The sequence below is a fragment of the Amblyraja radiata genome, chromosome 29, assembly GCF_010909765.2.
Source record: "Amblyraja radiata isolate CabotCenter1 chromosome 29, sAmbRad1.1.pri, whole genome shotgun sequence".
NCBI lineage: Eukaryota > Metazoa > Chordata > Chondrichthyes > Rajiformes > Rajidae > Amblyraja > Amblyraja radiata.
In genome coordinates, this window is record NC_045984.1 from 30,403,818 (window position 1) to 30,420,805 (window position 16,988).

Genomic DNA, 16,988 nt, shown 5'->3' on the forward strand with positions numbered 1-16,988 from the left:
GTGTGTGTGTGATTACATACCCTAACCCTGTGCTGTGTGTGATTACAGCAACATTTTGTAGCAAAGGGATTCTGAAATGCAGTTGTACAGAATCGGATAATTTTAATAATCGACACAGCCTGTCCTGTCCATATCATGCGCTCATGGTTGACATAAATGCTGGAGAAACTCAGTGGGTGAGGCAGCATCTATGGAGCGAAGGAATAGGTGACGGTTCGGGTCGAGACCCAGAAGGGTCTCGACCCGAAACGTCACCTATTCCTTCGCTCCATAGATTCTGCCTCACCCTTAAGGGTCCCGACCCGAAACGTCACCTATTCCTACGCTCCATAGATGCTGCTGCACCCGCTGAGTTTCTCCAGCATTTTTTGTTTACCTTCGATTTTCCAGCATCTGCAGTTCCTTCTGAAACATCACACACTCATGGAACTCTTCCGGTCATTCCAGGCTCTTGCTTACTGGTATGTGTGGGAATTTTTTATTGTATTGTATTCAAATTTATTGTCATTGTCTCAGTTAGAGACAACGAAATGAATTTCCCTTACAGGCAGCAGTATCATAAAAATAAAAATAAATAAATCATAATAAATAATAAAACATATTAAAAATAAAATAGAATTAAAAAAAAAGCACAAACACTGAAAGTCCACGTTACACAACATAACACAGTGGCACCAAGGTGAGGAAGGCACCATAGTCCAGCCAGCCTCCCCTCCGTTCCTCCCAGATGTTCACTCGTGGTCGGAAGGAACTGCAGATGCAGGTTTAAACCAAAGATAGACTGGTGTAACTCAGCGGGACAGGCAGCTACAGTGTATATAATCACATTTACCATCTACATACATACGCTGTCTGTGCTGTGCAGTGTGTAATGACATACCCTGAACCCATGCTGTGTTTTATTACATAACCCGATCCTGTGCTGTGGGCAATCACGCATTTTGAACCTTTGCTCGGTTTCATTATGAACCCTGCTCCTTGCGCTGCATTTCACACAGTTTAACCTTTTTTCCTGCGTTTTGTTTCATGCGAGAATGGAGCGGCTGGGCTTGTATACTCTGGAGTTCAGAGGATATCTTATTGAAACATATAAGATTGTTAAGGGTTTGGACATGATAGAGGCAGGAAGAGGCAGAGATAGGACGGGGTACTGATTGGGGATGATCAGCCATGATCACATTGAATGGCGGTGCTGGCTCGAAGGGCCTACTCCTGCACCTATTGTCTATTGAAACATGTTCCCGATATTGGGGGAGTCCAGAACCAGGGGCCACAGTTTAAGAATAAGGGGCAATCCATTTAGAGCGGAGACGAGAAACTCTTTTTCACACAGGGAGTTGTGAGTCTGTGGAATTCCCTGCCTCAGAGGGCGGTGGAGGCAGGTTCTCTGGATGCTTTCAAGAGAGAGCTAGATAGGGCTCTTAAAAATAGCGGAGTCAGGGGATATGGGGAGAAGGCAGGAACGGGGTACCGATTGGGGATGATCAGCCATGATCACATTGAATGGCGGTGCTGGCTCGAAGGGCCGAATGGCCTCCTCCTGCACCTATTGTCTATTGGCCTCTGTACTATAGTTACGAACACAAGAAATAGGACCTCTCCATTCAATACGATGATGACTGGTCTATTCAGGCCATGTTACTCCACCAACCTCATCTTCCTTGATTCTATAAACATCCACAAACTGTAAACCTCAGTGACAAAACCCCCATATCCGCCTTGAGTACATAATTCCAAGAATCCCTCTCCTCTGGCTGAAGGAATTCCTTCGCGACTCTCTCCCGAGTGGCCAACCGCTTGTTTTCCCTGGGTTGTGGACATTTCCGCCATGGGGAAACATCATCCCTGCAACCGCTCAATCACACCCAGTGTTTCAATGAGGTCATCTCTCATTCCTCTAAACCCAGGAGAGTTTAGACCCGGTCTGCCTCAGCTCTCGTTACATGACCAATCCACCATTTCAGGAGTCGATCTGATGCACCTTTGCTGTGCTCCCATGACGGTCGGGATAGGTGGGGAGACCAGAGCTACACACAATACTCCAGGAGCATCTCAACAATCCTAATCACACACTATCCCCGTGCAGAATTTAATGACAGACGCTGGTTAAAAACACATACTGACCCAATGCTGCATGTTATCTTTTCTTGTTAAATCACACACTATGTACTGTATTTCGCTTGGGCAGTGGTATGAATATTGATCTCTCTAACTTCAAGTAACCCCTGCATTCCCTCTCTCTCTCCGTACCTCCCCCCACCCAAGTCGCACCAGCTTCTTGTTCTCACCTAGCAAACAGCTAACATTTTTCATTCATTTGTTCATTCAAAGGGGCGACTGCTTAAAACTCATCTTTACTCTCAAGCCTTTCTTGACGTCCTCTGAGGGAGGGCTATATGCGTGTATTTATGTATGTACTTAATCTATGAACCACTGTTGTATAACATTAGTACCTCCACCAAGGTAAAGCACTTTGGTCAACGAGAGTTGTTTTTTAAATGTGCTATAGAAATAAAAGTGACTTGTCTTGATTATATCTCTCATCTCCCTCTCGCCTGACTCTCAGTCTGAAGAAGGGTCTAGAACCGAAACGTCACCCATTCCTTCCCTCCAGAGATGCTGCCTGTCCCGCTGAGTTACTCCAGCACTTTGTGTCTATTGTCGGTCTAAACCAGCATCTGCAGTTCCTTCCTACATACTTGATTTGGTCACCAGGACGGGTGTGTGATTCACAAGGCACTGCGTTAGGGCACATGAGGGCAAGATAGATCTGCCAGTATGAATGGTGTAGTAGACTAAATGGGCTGAATGGCCTACTTCAGCTCCTATGACGTATGGACTCATGAACTTACTAGGTTATAATATGTGATTAAACACAATACTAGATTGGGTCTGTGGGATTTATAGCAACACCAGGTCAGTGTATGTGGCACAACAGTGGGGGTGGCACAGCGGTAGAGTTGCTTCCTCTCAACACCAGGGATCCAGGTTCGATCCTGGCTATGGGTGCTGTCTGTGCGGAGTTTGCACGTTCTCCCTGTGACCGTGTGGGTTTTCTCCTTGGAGATCTGTGGAATTCTCTGCCACAGAAGGTAGTTGAGGCCACACAGTTCATTGGCTATATTTAAGAGGGAGTTAGATGTGGCCCTTGTAGCTAAAGGGATCAGGGGGTATGGAGAGAAGGCAGGTACGGGATACTGAGTTGGATGATCAGCCATGATCATATTGAATGGCGGTGCAGGCTCGAAGGGCCGAATGGCCTACTCCTGCACCTAGTTTCTATGTTTCTATGGTAACCAGTGGATTTAGAGCCGTATGTGAACCCAGTGAGGGATTGCTGCCCCCTCCTGGTCAAACCACACAGAGCAGGGTTGTAATGTGGATGAAATACAGTTCCGGGTTGCATCCAGCGATTGGTCTAGAAACAGGCCCTTTGGCCCATCGAGTCCCTGCCGACCAATGTAGTGTCACCCATACACTAGTTCTATCCCACACTCTGGGCACAAGTTTCATAAGCTATTAACCTACAAACCTGAGATAGGATTAACTCAGCGGAACAGGCAGCATCTCTGGGGAGAAGGAATGGGTGATGGTTCAGTCTGAAGAAGGGCCTTGGCCTGAAACGTCACCCATTCCTTCTCTCCAGAGATGCTGCCTGTCCCGCTGAGTTACTCCAGGTTTTTGTGTCTATCTGCGGTTTAAACCAGCATCCGCAGTTCCTTCGAACACAACCTACAAACCTGCACATCTGTGAGTGTGGGAAGAAACTGGAGCACCTGGAGAAAACCCACGCGGTCACGGGGATAATGTACAAACTCCATACAGACAGCACCCGTGGGCAGGATCGAACCCGGGTCTCTGGCGCTGTAGGCAGCAACTGTACTGCTGCGCCACTGTGACGTGAATCGTTCACAAGTTACAAATTATAGGAGGAGAATTAGGCCATTCGGCCCATCACGTCTACTCCACCAATCACGGCTGATCTCTGCCTCCTAATCCCATTTTCCTGCCTTCTCCCCATAACCCTTGACACCCGTTCTAATCAAGAATTTGTCTATCTCTGCCTTAACAATATCCACTGACTTGGCCTCCACAGCCCTCTGTGGCAATGAGTTCCACAGATTAACTACCATCTGACTAAAGAAGTTCCTCCTCACCTCCTTTCTAAAAGAGCGCCCTTTAATTCTGAGGCTGTGACCTCTGATCCTAGACTCTCCCACCAGTGGAAACATCCTCTCCACATCCACTCTATCCAGGCCTTTCACTATTCTGTAAGTTTCAATGAGGTTCCCCCCTCAAGCATCTAAACTCCAGCGAGTACAGGCCCAGTGCCGACAAACTCTCATCATGTGCTAAGCCACTCATTCCTGGGATCATTCTTGTAAACCTCCTCTGGACCCTCTCCAGAGTCAGCACATCCTTCCTCAGATATGGGGCCCAAAATTGCTCACAGTTCTACAAATGCTGCCTGGCCAGTGCCTTACAGAACCTCAGCATTGCATCTCTCTTTTTGTATTCCAGTCCTCTTGATAGTTCAAGTTCAAGTGAGTTTATTGTCATGTGTCCCTGTATAGGACAATGAAATTCTTGCTTTGCTTAAGCACACAGAAAATAGTAGGCATTTACTATAAAACAGATAAATGTGTCCATATACCATGATATAAATATATACACACATGAATAAATAAACTGATAGTGCAAATAACAGAAAGTGGTTGGTAATAATCAGAGTTTTGTCCGAGCCAGGTTTAATAGCCTGATGGCTGAGGGGAAGTAACTATTCCTGAACCTGGTTGTTGCAGTCTTCAGGCTCCTGTACCTTCTACCTGAAGGTAGCAGGGAGATGAGTGTGTGGCCAGGATGGTGTGGGTCTTTCATGATACTGCCAGCCTTTTTGAGGCAGCGACTGCGATAGATCCCCTCGATGGAAGGAAGGTCAGAGCCGATGATGGACTGGGCAGTGTTTACTACTTTTTGTAGTCTTTTCCTCTCCAGGGCGCTCAAATTGCCGAACCAAGCCACGATGCAACCGGTCAGCATGCTCTCGACTGTGCACCTGTAGAAGTTAGAGAGAGTCTTCCTTGACAATCCGACTCTCCGTAATCTTCTCAGGAAGTAGAGGCGCTGATGTGCTTATATGCTGATGTGATATAAATGCTAGCATTGAATTTTCCTTCCTACTGATTCGACTTGCAAATTGGGCAGGGGGAGGGATAGAGAGAGAGAGAGGGGGAATGCAGGGGTTACTTGAAAAGTTGAAAACAGGAAAGGTTAAGCTGATCAAGCGAAATATGAGATGCTGTTCCTCCAATTTACGTTTGGCCTCAATCAGTTCTATCAACAGTCAACCCAACCTACTGGAGATATTTCCTTCATCCAATCCATCACTCCTTCACTCACACTGCAACTTAGAAATAATTTATTTAACTTATAAAATAATCTATTGCCTTTTGTTCCCATTTCTGGAGAAGGGTCTTTGACCTGAAACGTTAACTTGTGCCTCTTTCCACACATGTCACCTGACTCTCTGAGAAAATCGGCCATGATCACAATGAATGGGGTTGCTGGCTCGAAGGGCCGAATGGCCTCCTCCTGCACCTATTTTCTATGTTTCTATGTCTTAAGGGGTTGGACAAGCTAGATGCAGGAAGATTGTTCCCGATGTTGGGGAAGTCCAGGACAAGGGGGTCACAGTTTAAGGATAAGGGGGAAATCTTTTAGGACCGAGATGAGAAAAACATTTTTCACACAGAGAGTGGTGAATCTGTGGAATTCTCTGCCACAGAAGGTAGTTGAGGCCACAGTTCATTGGCTATATTTAAGAGGGAGTTAGATGTGGCTAAAGGGATCAGGTGGTATGGAGAGAAGGCAGGTACAGGATACTGAGTTGGATGATCAGCCATGATCATATTGAATGGCGGTGCAGGCTCGAAGGGCCGAATGGCCTACTCCTGCACCTAGTTTCTATGTCCCACTATTCCAGCATTTTGCGTCTATCTTCGGTTTAAACCAGCATCTGCAGTTCCAGCATCTGCAGTCCGGCCTCGACCTCTCTTCCAGTTTTCACTTCCCTATTTCAATCCGTCTGAAGAAGGGTCCCAACCGAAAAATGTCACCTGCCAATGTTCTGCCTGACCCACTGAATTATTCCAGCATGTTGTGTCTTTGCAGGTGTGGAGGCTGCCATCTGGTGGCTTGTACAAGAACTGCCAACAAAAGCTGCAGGTACACAAAAATGCTGGAGAAACTCAGCGGGTGAGGCAGCATCTATGGAGCGAAGGAAACGGGAAACGTTGCCTGGGTGATGTTTTGGGTCGAGACCCTTCTTCAGTCTGAAGAAGGGTCTCGACCCGAAACGTCACCCATTCCTTCTCTCCATGGATGCTGCCGCACCCGCTGAGTTTCTCCAGCATTTTTTTTGTCTCCCTTCGATTTTTCCAGCATCTGCAGTTCTTTCTTAAACAAGGACAGGACAGGTTTGGAGGGATATGGACCAAACGCAGTCAGGTGGGCAACTGTAGCTGGGAGTTTAGAAGAATGAGGGGGGGGATCTCATTGAAACTTACAGAATAATGAAAGGCATAGATGGAATGGATGTGGAAAGGATGTTTCCACTGGTGGGATAGTCTAGGACCAGAGGTCATAGCCTCGGAATTAAAGGCCGCTCTTTTAGAAAGGAGAAACTTCTTTCGTCAGAAGGTAATTAATCTGTGGAACTCATTGCCACAGACGGCTGTGGAGGCCAAGTCAGTGGATATTTTTAAGGCAGAGATAGACAAATTCTTGATTAGAACGGATGTCAAAGGTTGAAACATATAAGATTGTTAAGGGTTTGGGCACGCTAGAGGTAGGAAACATGTTCTCGATGTTGGGGGAGTTCAGAACCAGGGGCCAGATTAAGAATAAGGAGTAAGCCATTTAGAACGGAGACGAGGAAACACTTTTTCTCACAGAGAGTGGTGAGTCTGTGGAATTCTCTGCCTCAGAGGGCGGTGGAGGCAGGTTCTCTGGATGCTTTCAAACATAGAAACATAGAAATTAGGTGCAGGAGTAGGCCATTCGGCCCTTCGAGCCTGCACCGCCATTCAATATGATCGTGGCTGATCATCCAACTCAGTATCCCGTACCTGCCTTCTCTCCTTACCCTCTGATCCCCTTAGCCACAAGGGCCACATCTAACTCCCTCTTAAATATAGCCAATGAACTGGCCTCAACTACCCTCTGTGGCAGAGAGTTCCAGAGATTCACCACTCTCTGTGTGAAAAAAGTTTTTCTCATCTCGGTTTTAAAGGGTTTCCCCCTTATCCTTAAGCTGTGACCCCTTGTCCTGGACTTCCCCAACATCGGGAACAATCTTCCTGCATCTAGCCTGTCCAACCCTTCAAGAGAGAGATAGATAGGGCTTTTAAAGATAGTGGAGTCAGGGGATATGGGGAGAAGGCAGGAACAGGGTACTGATTGGGGATGATCAACCATGATCACATTGAATGGCGGTGCTGGCTCGAAGGGCCGAATGGCCTACTCCTGCACCTATTGTCTATTGTGTATTGTTATGGGGAGAAGGCAGAGAAAATGGGATTGGGAGGCAGAGATCAGCCATGATTGAATGGCGGAGTTGACTCCATGGGCTGAATCGCCTAATTCTACTCCAAAAACGTGTAAACTTGTGACATGTTTGGGCAAGTTGGGCCGAAGGGCCTGTTTCCACACTGTATCACGCTAAGACACTGTAATCATTGCCAGAGACGGTGAATTGGGGCACTGGTGAGCACAAAGGCGAAAATACAGGAACACATTATCTACCTGAAGTCTGAAGAAGGGTCTCGACCCGAAACGTTGCCTATTTCCTTCGCTCCATAGATGCTGCTGCACCCGCTGAGTTTCTCCAGGACTTTTGTCTACCTTCGATTTTCCAGCATCTGCAGTTCCTTCTTAAACATTTACCTGAAGTGGCACTTTTTGCATTTATGGCGTTCAGAACTGGTCATTCACGACTCAGAAGAGAGAGTGTGTGTGTGTGTGTGTGTGTCTGTCTGTGTGTCTGTGTGTGTGTGTGTGTGTGTGTGTGTGTGTGTGTGTGTGTGTGTGTGTGTGTGTGTGTGTGTGTGTCTGTCTGTGTGTGTCTGTGTGTCTGTGTCTGTCTGTGTGTGTCTGTCTGTGTGTGTGTGTGTGTGTGTGTGTGTCTGTCTCTGTGTGTGTGTGTGTCTGTGTGTGTGTGTGTGTGTGTGTGTGTGTGTGTGTGTGTGTGTGTGTGTGTGTGTGTGTGTGTGTGTGTGTGTGTGTGTGTGTGTGTGTGTGTGTGTGTGTGTGTGTGTGTGTGTCGGACAAGGTTCAGGTGTGTCCTGTCTAATACAAATTGTCAATTGGCGATCTCCACCTCCCGTGTGTGGGCTCGGTGAATTGGAACCTGTGAGAGGCGTGGGCTTTTCACTAGGTGGCAGTTTCAGTTCACACCAGTCCGTAGCGAGGCAAGGGAGCTTCATTTTGTTGTTTAACCTGTGTGTCCCACCCCCACCCCCTCCTTCGCATGCCGAGTTATTTTCAAACTCGCTCGCTTTTCATTCCGGCTCGTTACCCGTTTGCAGAAATAAATCATCAGCTTTAAGTGTCGACTCTGCAGCAACAGGTCGGTGAACAGGTTGGTCTTACCGCATATGTACATGTAGCCGGAGGTGAGTGTGTAGGGTGTAGGGGTGGGTGATGGGGTAGGGGTGTAGGATGGAGGCTGCAGGGTGTGGGTGTATAGGGTGGGGGTATTAGTTAGAAGGGCGTGGATATGAAACGTGAATGTGGGTTCATTAGTGATGGCTGGAGGGGGAGAAGTGTGGTAGGAGAGGGGAGGGGGACAGAGAGAGGAGGGGGACACAGACACAGAGAGAGAAATGGGGAAGTATTGCCGTGTAACTTTTGTAAGTTGCATTGTAACTTTAGTTTTGTGCGGGTCGCTGTGGAACTTTGTAATTGTTACTGAGACTGAAGCTGGCTGCAAACGGCGTCTTTCTCGCTGAAAACAAACTCAGTCGGCCGGGTAGCATCTGTGGAGAGACTGGACAGACGGCGATCTGGGTCGAGACCCTTCAACAGTACTGATTTCCTCTACAGATGCTGCCTGACCCGCAGAGTTCCAGCAACACGTTGTGTTTTGCAGCTCAAGATGTCAGCAGCTACATTTTCTTCCACCTGCTTCCTACTGGGCTAATATTTTTGGGGCTTAACCCTCTCTTTAGAAAAAATAATCAAATCTTTTCTTGTCTTTGAAAGCACTGGTTTCCTGCCTAGTAACTTATTAGAGAGCTGATCTACCTGATCAGTCTGAAGAAGGGTCTCGACCCAAAACGTCACCCATTCCTTCGCTCCATAGATGCTGCCTGTCCCGCTGAGTTTCTCCAGCATTTTTGTCTACCTTCGATTTTTCCAGCATCTGCAGTTGTTTCTTAAACATACCTGCCCAGATACTTGTTTTCCTAATTATCAGTCCCACTTCTTATATTGAGTGGCTTCAATGCCTCCAATATCATGTGTAGGAAGGAACTGCGGATGCAGGTTTAAACAGAAGATAGACACGGAATGCTGGAGTAACTCAGCGGGACAGGCAGCATCTCTGGAGACAAGAAAAGGATGTTTCGGGTCGAGACCCTTTTTCTGTCTATTTTTTTTTTTTTGCTTCAGAGAGGTTTGTATTGCTGTATGTGCTGAACTATCTTTTGATATGGTCAACATGTCCCAGCTACACTAGTCCCACCTGCCTCGTGTGGTCCACATCCCTCCAAACCTGTCTTATCCAGGTATTTTTCTTAAACGTTGGGCTAGTCCCAGCCTCAACTACCCCCACCAATCTCTGTGTGAAAAAGTTACCCCTCAGATTCCTATTAAATCTTTTCCACTTCACCTTAAAACTCATCTTTACTCTCAAGCCTTTCTTGACGTCCTCTGAGGGAGGGCTATATGTGTGTATTTATGTATGTACTTAATCTAAGAACCAATGTTGTATAACGTAAGTACCTCCACCAATGTAAAGCACTTTGGTCAACGAGAGTTGTTTTTTAAGTGTGCTATAGAAATAAAAGTGACTTGACTTGAAACCTATATCCTCTGGTCCTTGATTCACCTACTCTGGGCAAAGGACTGTGCGTCTACCCGATCTATTCCTCTCATGGTAAATCTTGGTAAATTCCGTAGGGGCATTTGGTGATTGGCCTGTAAACTTGAAGTAGTGTTGGAACCACTCATCTCTACCTGGGCAAGCAACGGCAAGCCTAGTAAAGCTTGGATGAACTGTGTACGATATCGGATTTAAATTTCCAATGTTATTCTAGAAACACTTGGATGATACAACTGTTTAAACTTTGGCATGTGCTGGAATTGGGGACGTTGAAAGAGGAGAGGAGGTGTAGTCAGCTTTTAGGCAGATATCATGGATTGTTAAATGCTTGTGTGAGGTGCTCACAGGGGCCACAGTTTAAGAATAAGGGGTAAGCCATTTAGAACGGAGACGAGGAAACACGTTTTCTCACAGAGAGCTGTGAGTCTGTGGAATTCTCTGCCTCAGAGGACGGTGGAGGCCGGTTCTCTGGATGCTTTTAAGAGAGCTAGATAAAGTCAGGGAATATGGGGAGAAGGCAGGAACGGGGTACTGACCTATTGTCTATTGTGCTGTGTGAGGCTACCTTTAGTACCACTATCTCCTCTGTTTGTAGTTGCATGATAGGGAGGGTTGGAAGATTAAGGATTTTGGCTAGTCTGAGACAGAAGTTGAGTACAGAGGTGTTAATGTGCTTCAAATAAACCATGAAAGTCTGAAGAAGGGTTTCGGCCCGAAACGTTGCCTATTTCCTTCGCGCCATAGATGCTGCTGCACCTGCTGAGTTTCTCCAGCACGTTTGTCTACAAATGAAGAAACTAACTTTGAGTCCAGGAATTGTTTTGTCAATGGTGTCAAGGGTGAATGGTTGCTAATGAGTGGATCAATAATTCATGTCCTGCACTCCAGCACGTGTAAAATATTGATGGTGCTTTTGTTTAACGTTGGAGACAGTGAGCGTTTAGTGTTGATCGAGGGGAGTTGACTAAGATCATCCGCCCTGGAGCGGTTAGCAGGTGCCAAAGGTGTGAAGGGCCAGGTGTCGTGGGCAAGATGTCATTGGGCTGATGGTGTTGGGGTAAAGATGAAAGGATACAGGGACGAGGCAAGATGGCCGTCGGGGAATGTTGCCGACTGGCCCACTCCAGAGTGCGTGCCGAGGTGTTGAATCCCCCACCTGTAATCTGTCTGAAGAAGGGTCCCAACCCAAAACACAAGTCGTAAGTAATGGGAGCTGAATTAGGCCATTCAGCCCATCAAGTCTACTCTGCCATTCAGTCGTGGCTGATCAATCTCTCCCTCCTAACCCCATTCTCCTGCCTTCTCCCCATAACCCCTGACACCCGCACTAATCAAGAATCTATAACGTATCACGAACATCACGTATCCTTGGTATCCGGGCATGATGCTGCCAGACCTGCTAAGTTACTCCAGCACTTTTGATTTTGTAAAGGGCCTGTCCCAGTGACTGCTGGCACCCGTCATAGTCTCAGCAGGTCTCCGAAAATTTTCAACGTGTTGAAAATCCAGCGGCGACCAGAAAAAGGTACGACTCTTTGGGCGACCACCCACGACCATACAGGCGACATGTCACGGGGGTGACACCTGTTTGGTCGTGAGTAGCCGCCGAAAGAGTCGTACCTTTTTCTGGTCGCCGCTGGATTTTCAACATGTTGAAAATTTTCGGAGACCTGCTTGAGACTATGACGGGTGCAGGCAAGTCGCCGAAAAAAATCGCGTAAGTGGGACAGGCCCTTCAGGCAGCATTTGTTTCTACAAGGGGTGAGCATTGTTTAATCTAGTTGTGATTGAGAATTCCGGTAGATGTGTTAAATAATGGTGTACAAGTGGCTGTAGTGTCTTGATCTTCCACCGTAGTAGTCATCGATTAGTTGCTGTATTTGAACAATACCGAACAGCTTGGTGTGCATTTGCTCTCTTCAAAAAGATCTGGGATTGTCTGTCTCATTCCAGGTGGCTAAGTAATTCATTAGATTAGACCAATTCTGAGACAGAAGTTCAGGAAGTAAAAATTGCCATCGTTAAAACATTTTGAATGAAGCGAAATAAGTTGTAAAACTTAATGCAAATTATTAAGTTTTAAATGTAAGAATATGAGACAGTTTTTTGGGGGGGAATTGAGAGTTTGATTAGCAATAACTGTGGCGTTGTAGGTTGTTTAAAATTTCAACCATTCATTCAACCATTTTCAGTTGACTTTGAAGCAAGAGAAATGAGTGAATGTTGAGGGTGTAGCCAAGTTCCTGACATGGATTCAGTGCATCTTTCAGTACATGTTATGCTGAGTATTGAAGATTTGAAAAAATAATTATTGTACAAAAGCAGGACCTTGCAATTAAAATAGGCCAGATGTTACAAAGGGCAGATAACTGCTGTATCTTGAGATAAGAGAGTGGGAGGGAGAGAGGGAGTTGAGCGCAAGGACTGTAGAATACAAAAAAAACAAACCAAAACTGTAGAAATGCAGTACAAGGCATAAATATTATAATGCTTCAAAGTGTGTAGGAAGGAACTGCAGATGCTGGCTTAAACCAAAGATAGACACAAAAAGCTGGAGTAACTCAACGGGACAGGCAGCATCTCTGGATCAGGTCGAGACCTCCAACTTTTTGTGTCTAATATTATCATGCTACTTGGAGTGGGAAAAATAAAATAAGGCTGAATTTTAAGTGGATTGTTATTTGGAACCAGTTAAATAGTGAAGCTTTTGGGACAGAGCACGTGGGAATGGACTATTTCTACCGATTTAACCATATAACAATTACAGCACGGAAACAGGCCATCTCGGCCCTTCTAGTCCGTGCCGAACACTTACTCTCACCAATCCCATCTACCTGCACTCAGACCATAACCCTCCATTCCTTTCCCGTCCATATACCTATCCAATTTATTTTTAAATGATAAAATCGAACCTGCCTCCACCACTTCCACTGGAAGCTCATTCCACACAGCTACCACTCTCTGAGTAAAGAAGTTCCCCCTCATGTTACCCCTAAACTTTTGTCCCTTAATTCTCAAATCATGTCCTCTTGTTTGAATCTTCCCTACTCTCAATGGGAAAAGATGTAACTGTGCAATATTGAGGAGAGGCAGGAGACTAACGTTACGGGATCCAGGACAAGCGAGCAAGTGAAATGTTCTTAGATGTTGAGTGGCTGTGTTGATAGTGGAATGCAATACCAAAGTCAGGGGGTTGGAAAGATAATGACAACAATTAAGAGATTAGAAATGTGGTTAACGAAGAAGGCACCAGGTGTTTTGTGTGTGGGACAGCTTTGTGGAATGGTGTTCTGCTCGCGTTGTGGATCAACACAAAGGGATTTCCCCATGACTTTGTCATTCTTGAATGTTAGAGTATAATTGTGCTGGTGACAAATTTCACCTGGATTTAAAAAAATAATAAGCTGATAAATAATAAGAGTGGTGAATCTCTGGAATTCTCTGCCACAGAAGGTAGTTGAGGCCAGTTCATTGGCTATATTTAAGAGTGAGTTAGATGTGGCCCTTGTTGCTAAAGGGATCAGGGGGTATGGAGAGAAGGCAGGTACAGGATACTGAGTTGGATGATCAGCCATGATCATATTGAATGGCGGTGCAGGCTTGAAGGGCCGAATGGCCTACTCCTGCACCTATTTTCTATGTTTCTATGACACTTCAGTCAGATCCCTGATCCTTTAATCCTCTCTTTTATTTTAGAGATACAGCGTGGAAACAGGCCCTTCGGCCCACCGAGTCCGTGCCGACCGGCAATCCCCCGCACATTAACACTATCCTACACGCACTAGGAACAATTTACGCCTATACCAAGCCAATTAACCTACAAACCTGTATGTCTTTGGAGTGTGGTAAGAATCCGGGGATCTCGGAGAAAACCCATGCGGATATAGGGAGAACGTACAAACTCCGTACAGACGGCACCCGTGGTCGGGATCGAACCAGGGCCTCCGGCGCTGTAAGAAACCGCTGTGCCATATTGGAAACATTTGAGGCATTATAGAAACATAGAAATTAGGTGCAGGAGTAGGCCATTCGGCCCTTCGAGCCTGCACCGCCATTCAATATGATCATGGCTGATCATCCAACTCGGTATCCCGTACCTGCCTTCTCTCCATACCCTCTGATCCCCTTAGCCACAAGGGCCACATCTAACTCCCTCTTAAATATAGCCAATGAACTGGCCTCGACTACCCTCTGTGGCAGAGAATTCCACAGATTCACCACTCTCTGTGTGAAAAAAGTTCTTCTCATCTCGGATTTAAAGGATTTCCCCCTTATCCTTAAGCTGTGACCCCTTGTCCTGGACTTCCCCAACATCGGGAGCAATCTTCCTGCATCTAGCCTGTCCAACCCCTTAAGAATTTTATAAGTTTCTATAAGATCCCCTCTCAATCTCCTAAATTCTAGAGCGTATAAACCAAGTCTATCCAGTCTTTCTTCATAAGTCAGTCCTGACATCCCAGGAATCAGTCTGGTGAACCTTCTCTGCACTCCCTCTATGGCAATAATGTCCTTCCTCAGATTTGGAGACCAAAACTGTACGCAATACTCCAGGTGTGGTCTCACCAAGACCCTGTACAACTGCAGTAGAACCTCTCTGCTCCTATACTCAAATCCTTTTGCTATGAAAGCTAACATACCATTCGCTTTCTTCACTGCCTGCTGCACCTGCATGCCTACTTTCAATGACTGGTGTACCATGACACCCAGGTCTCGCTGCATCTCCCCTTTTCCTAGTCTGCCACAATTATACCCATTGTAATCATGTATTGTCTTTCTGCTGGCTGGTTAGCACGCAACAAAAGCTTTACACTGTACCTCGGTACACATGACAATAAACTAAACTGAACATTAAATGGAATATAACATTAAATTGTTTTAATATGCAAAATATGTGGAAATATGCAAATAGTAGAGCAACCATTTCCTGTTTGGATTCGGAGCCATTGAACCCCCAATAACAAATGCTTTAATGGCTTTGCATCTGAAAACGCCTTCAGTCTCTGGTTGTTTTCCTTTGTTCTCCTACATTCCCCATTAATCTCCAATGCATCTAGCACACCCACACACACTGCTCTCAATCTGTTTGGTGTGCCATGTTCTATACTTAATCCTTGGCAAACACCATGCAAATTCACCAGGCTGAACACATTTGATCATCAGTTCATCGAACGCCCACCTGACTGTAGATGTAGAAATGGGACTAATCTTGAGATTAAACATCAGTCTTTCAAGGTGTCATTTGAACTTTGTGTTTCAATATTTTTGCCAGGCCTGAAGTTTCTTTGCAAAGGAGAATACACACAGCTGCTGCATTCAGTGAAACTTTCAACTCCTCTTGGACTGATTGTGCCCTTATCTCCAGTTGAGTTGTTGCTGATAGATGCCCCGTGATCATTGTAACAAAGACCAGCTGCTGCATCAGTGACTGTTCCTCACCAACAGACTTGCCGTTTGCTCCATGATATAAATTCCACCTGCAGCTCCGGATAATTAAGCAGACCGTGGCCCAGAGTAGATACTTGATAATTAGTGTTTAAGAAGGAACTGCAGATGCTAGAAAATCGAAGGTAGACAAAAATGCTGGAGAAACTCAGTGGGTGCAGCAGCATCTATGGAGCGAGGGAAATAGGCAACGTTTAGGGCCGAAACCCTTTATCAGACTGATGGAGGGTCTGATAATTAGTAGTGGTTAAGTGGAGAATCCTGCAGAGCTGCTGCCTTGTGGGTCTGTCCCTCTTAGGCAATTTTTGATTTTTTATTTTGTTTAGGGGACTCCAGGCGACTAGGCTGTTGCCACATGGTCGCCGGGGTGTCGCCTGTATGGTGGTGAATTGTCTCCTCAGTCGCTCAAAGAATCGTAGCGTTTTTCTGGTCACCGCTGGATTTTGCAATGTTCAAAACTGTTCGGCGACAATCGACTTGACACCAATGAGCGCAGCTTGACTTCTCCTGACGTAGGTGCTGTCGTAGGTTGTCACCGGTGCTGACTTTGGTGAATTCCATTGGCAACTACCGACGACAGGTACCGGCGACTGAATTGTCTTAAGCTGTTGCCGACAGGGTCGTTGCTTGTCATCGCTAGACATGGGTTGTCGTAGGTGTGGTCGTAGGTGAACGCCCTAATGAGTTGCCGGTTGCCGACCAACGGGGCCACGGGCGAGGCGCTGCTGCTGCTGCACTCCATGGGCTGCACTACGTTGGGACGGGTGAGGCGGGGCCAGACGCGGCGCTCCAACCCCACAGTCCCCTCAACCCGAGTAGTAGCGGTCAAATACGGGACAGGGGCGGTCCCTTATGGGATAAACCCATTTAATAATAATAATATAATGGATGGGATTTATATAGAGCCTTTCTAATACTCAAGGCGCTTTACATCGCATAATTCATTCACTCCTCAGTCACACTCGGTGGTGGTAAGCTACTTCTGTAGCCACAGCTGCTCTGGGGCAGACTGACGGAAGCGTGGCTGCCAATCTGCGCCTACGGCCCCTCCGACCACCACCAATCACTCACACACATTCACACACAGGCAAAGGTGGGTGAAGTGCCTTGCCCAAGGACACAACAACAGTATGCACTCCAAGCGGGATTCGAACCGGCTACCTTCCGGTCGCCAGCCGAACACTTAGCCCATTGTGCCATCTGTCGTCCCAATTTAGCCCAATATACGGGATGTCCAGGCTAATGCGGGACAGTTGGCAACCCTAGTGGTGACATGAAGCCACAGGAAGATGTATGGGACAGCTGACCAAAGAGCTCGGTCAATGAAAGGTTTTGAGAAATGACTTGGAGGAAAGAGACATTTTGGGAACAATCCCAGAGTGTTCGAACTCAAGTAGAAAACTCGACACCGATCGAAATGAGATTTTATCCCAAATTAGAGAAC

At 46.4% G+C, this 16,988-nt stretch overlaps 1 protein-coding gene across 2 annotated transcripts in view; it reads left to right on the forward strand.

Moving 5' to 3' along the window:
- Positions 1-8,315: 8,315 nt before the first annotated feature.
- The window catches only part of cers4 (ceramide synthase 4), a 42,402-nt gene continuing 33,729 nt past the window's right edge, over positions 8,316-16,988 (forward strand). The window contains exon 1 of one of the 2 annotated variants that reach the window (XM_033047132.1): positions 8,316-8,638. The gene's annotated coding sequence lies outside the window, so the exon portion shown is untranslated. The remainder of the gene's footprint in view (positions 8,639-16,988) is intronic. The other variant, XM_033047135.1, reaches the window with a different exon arrangement.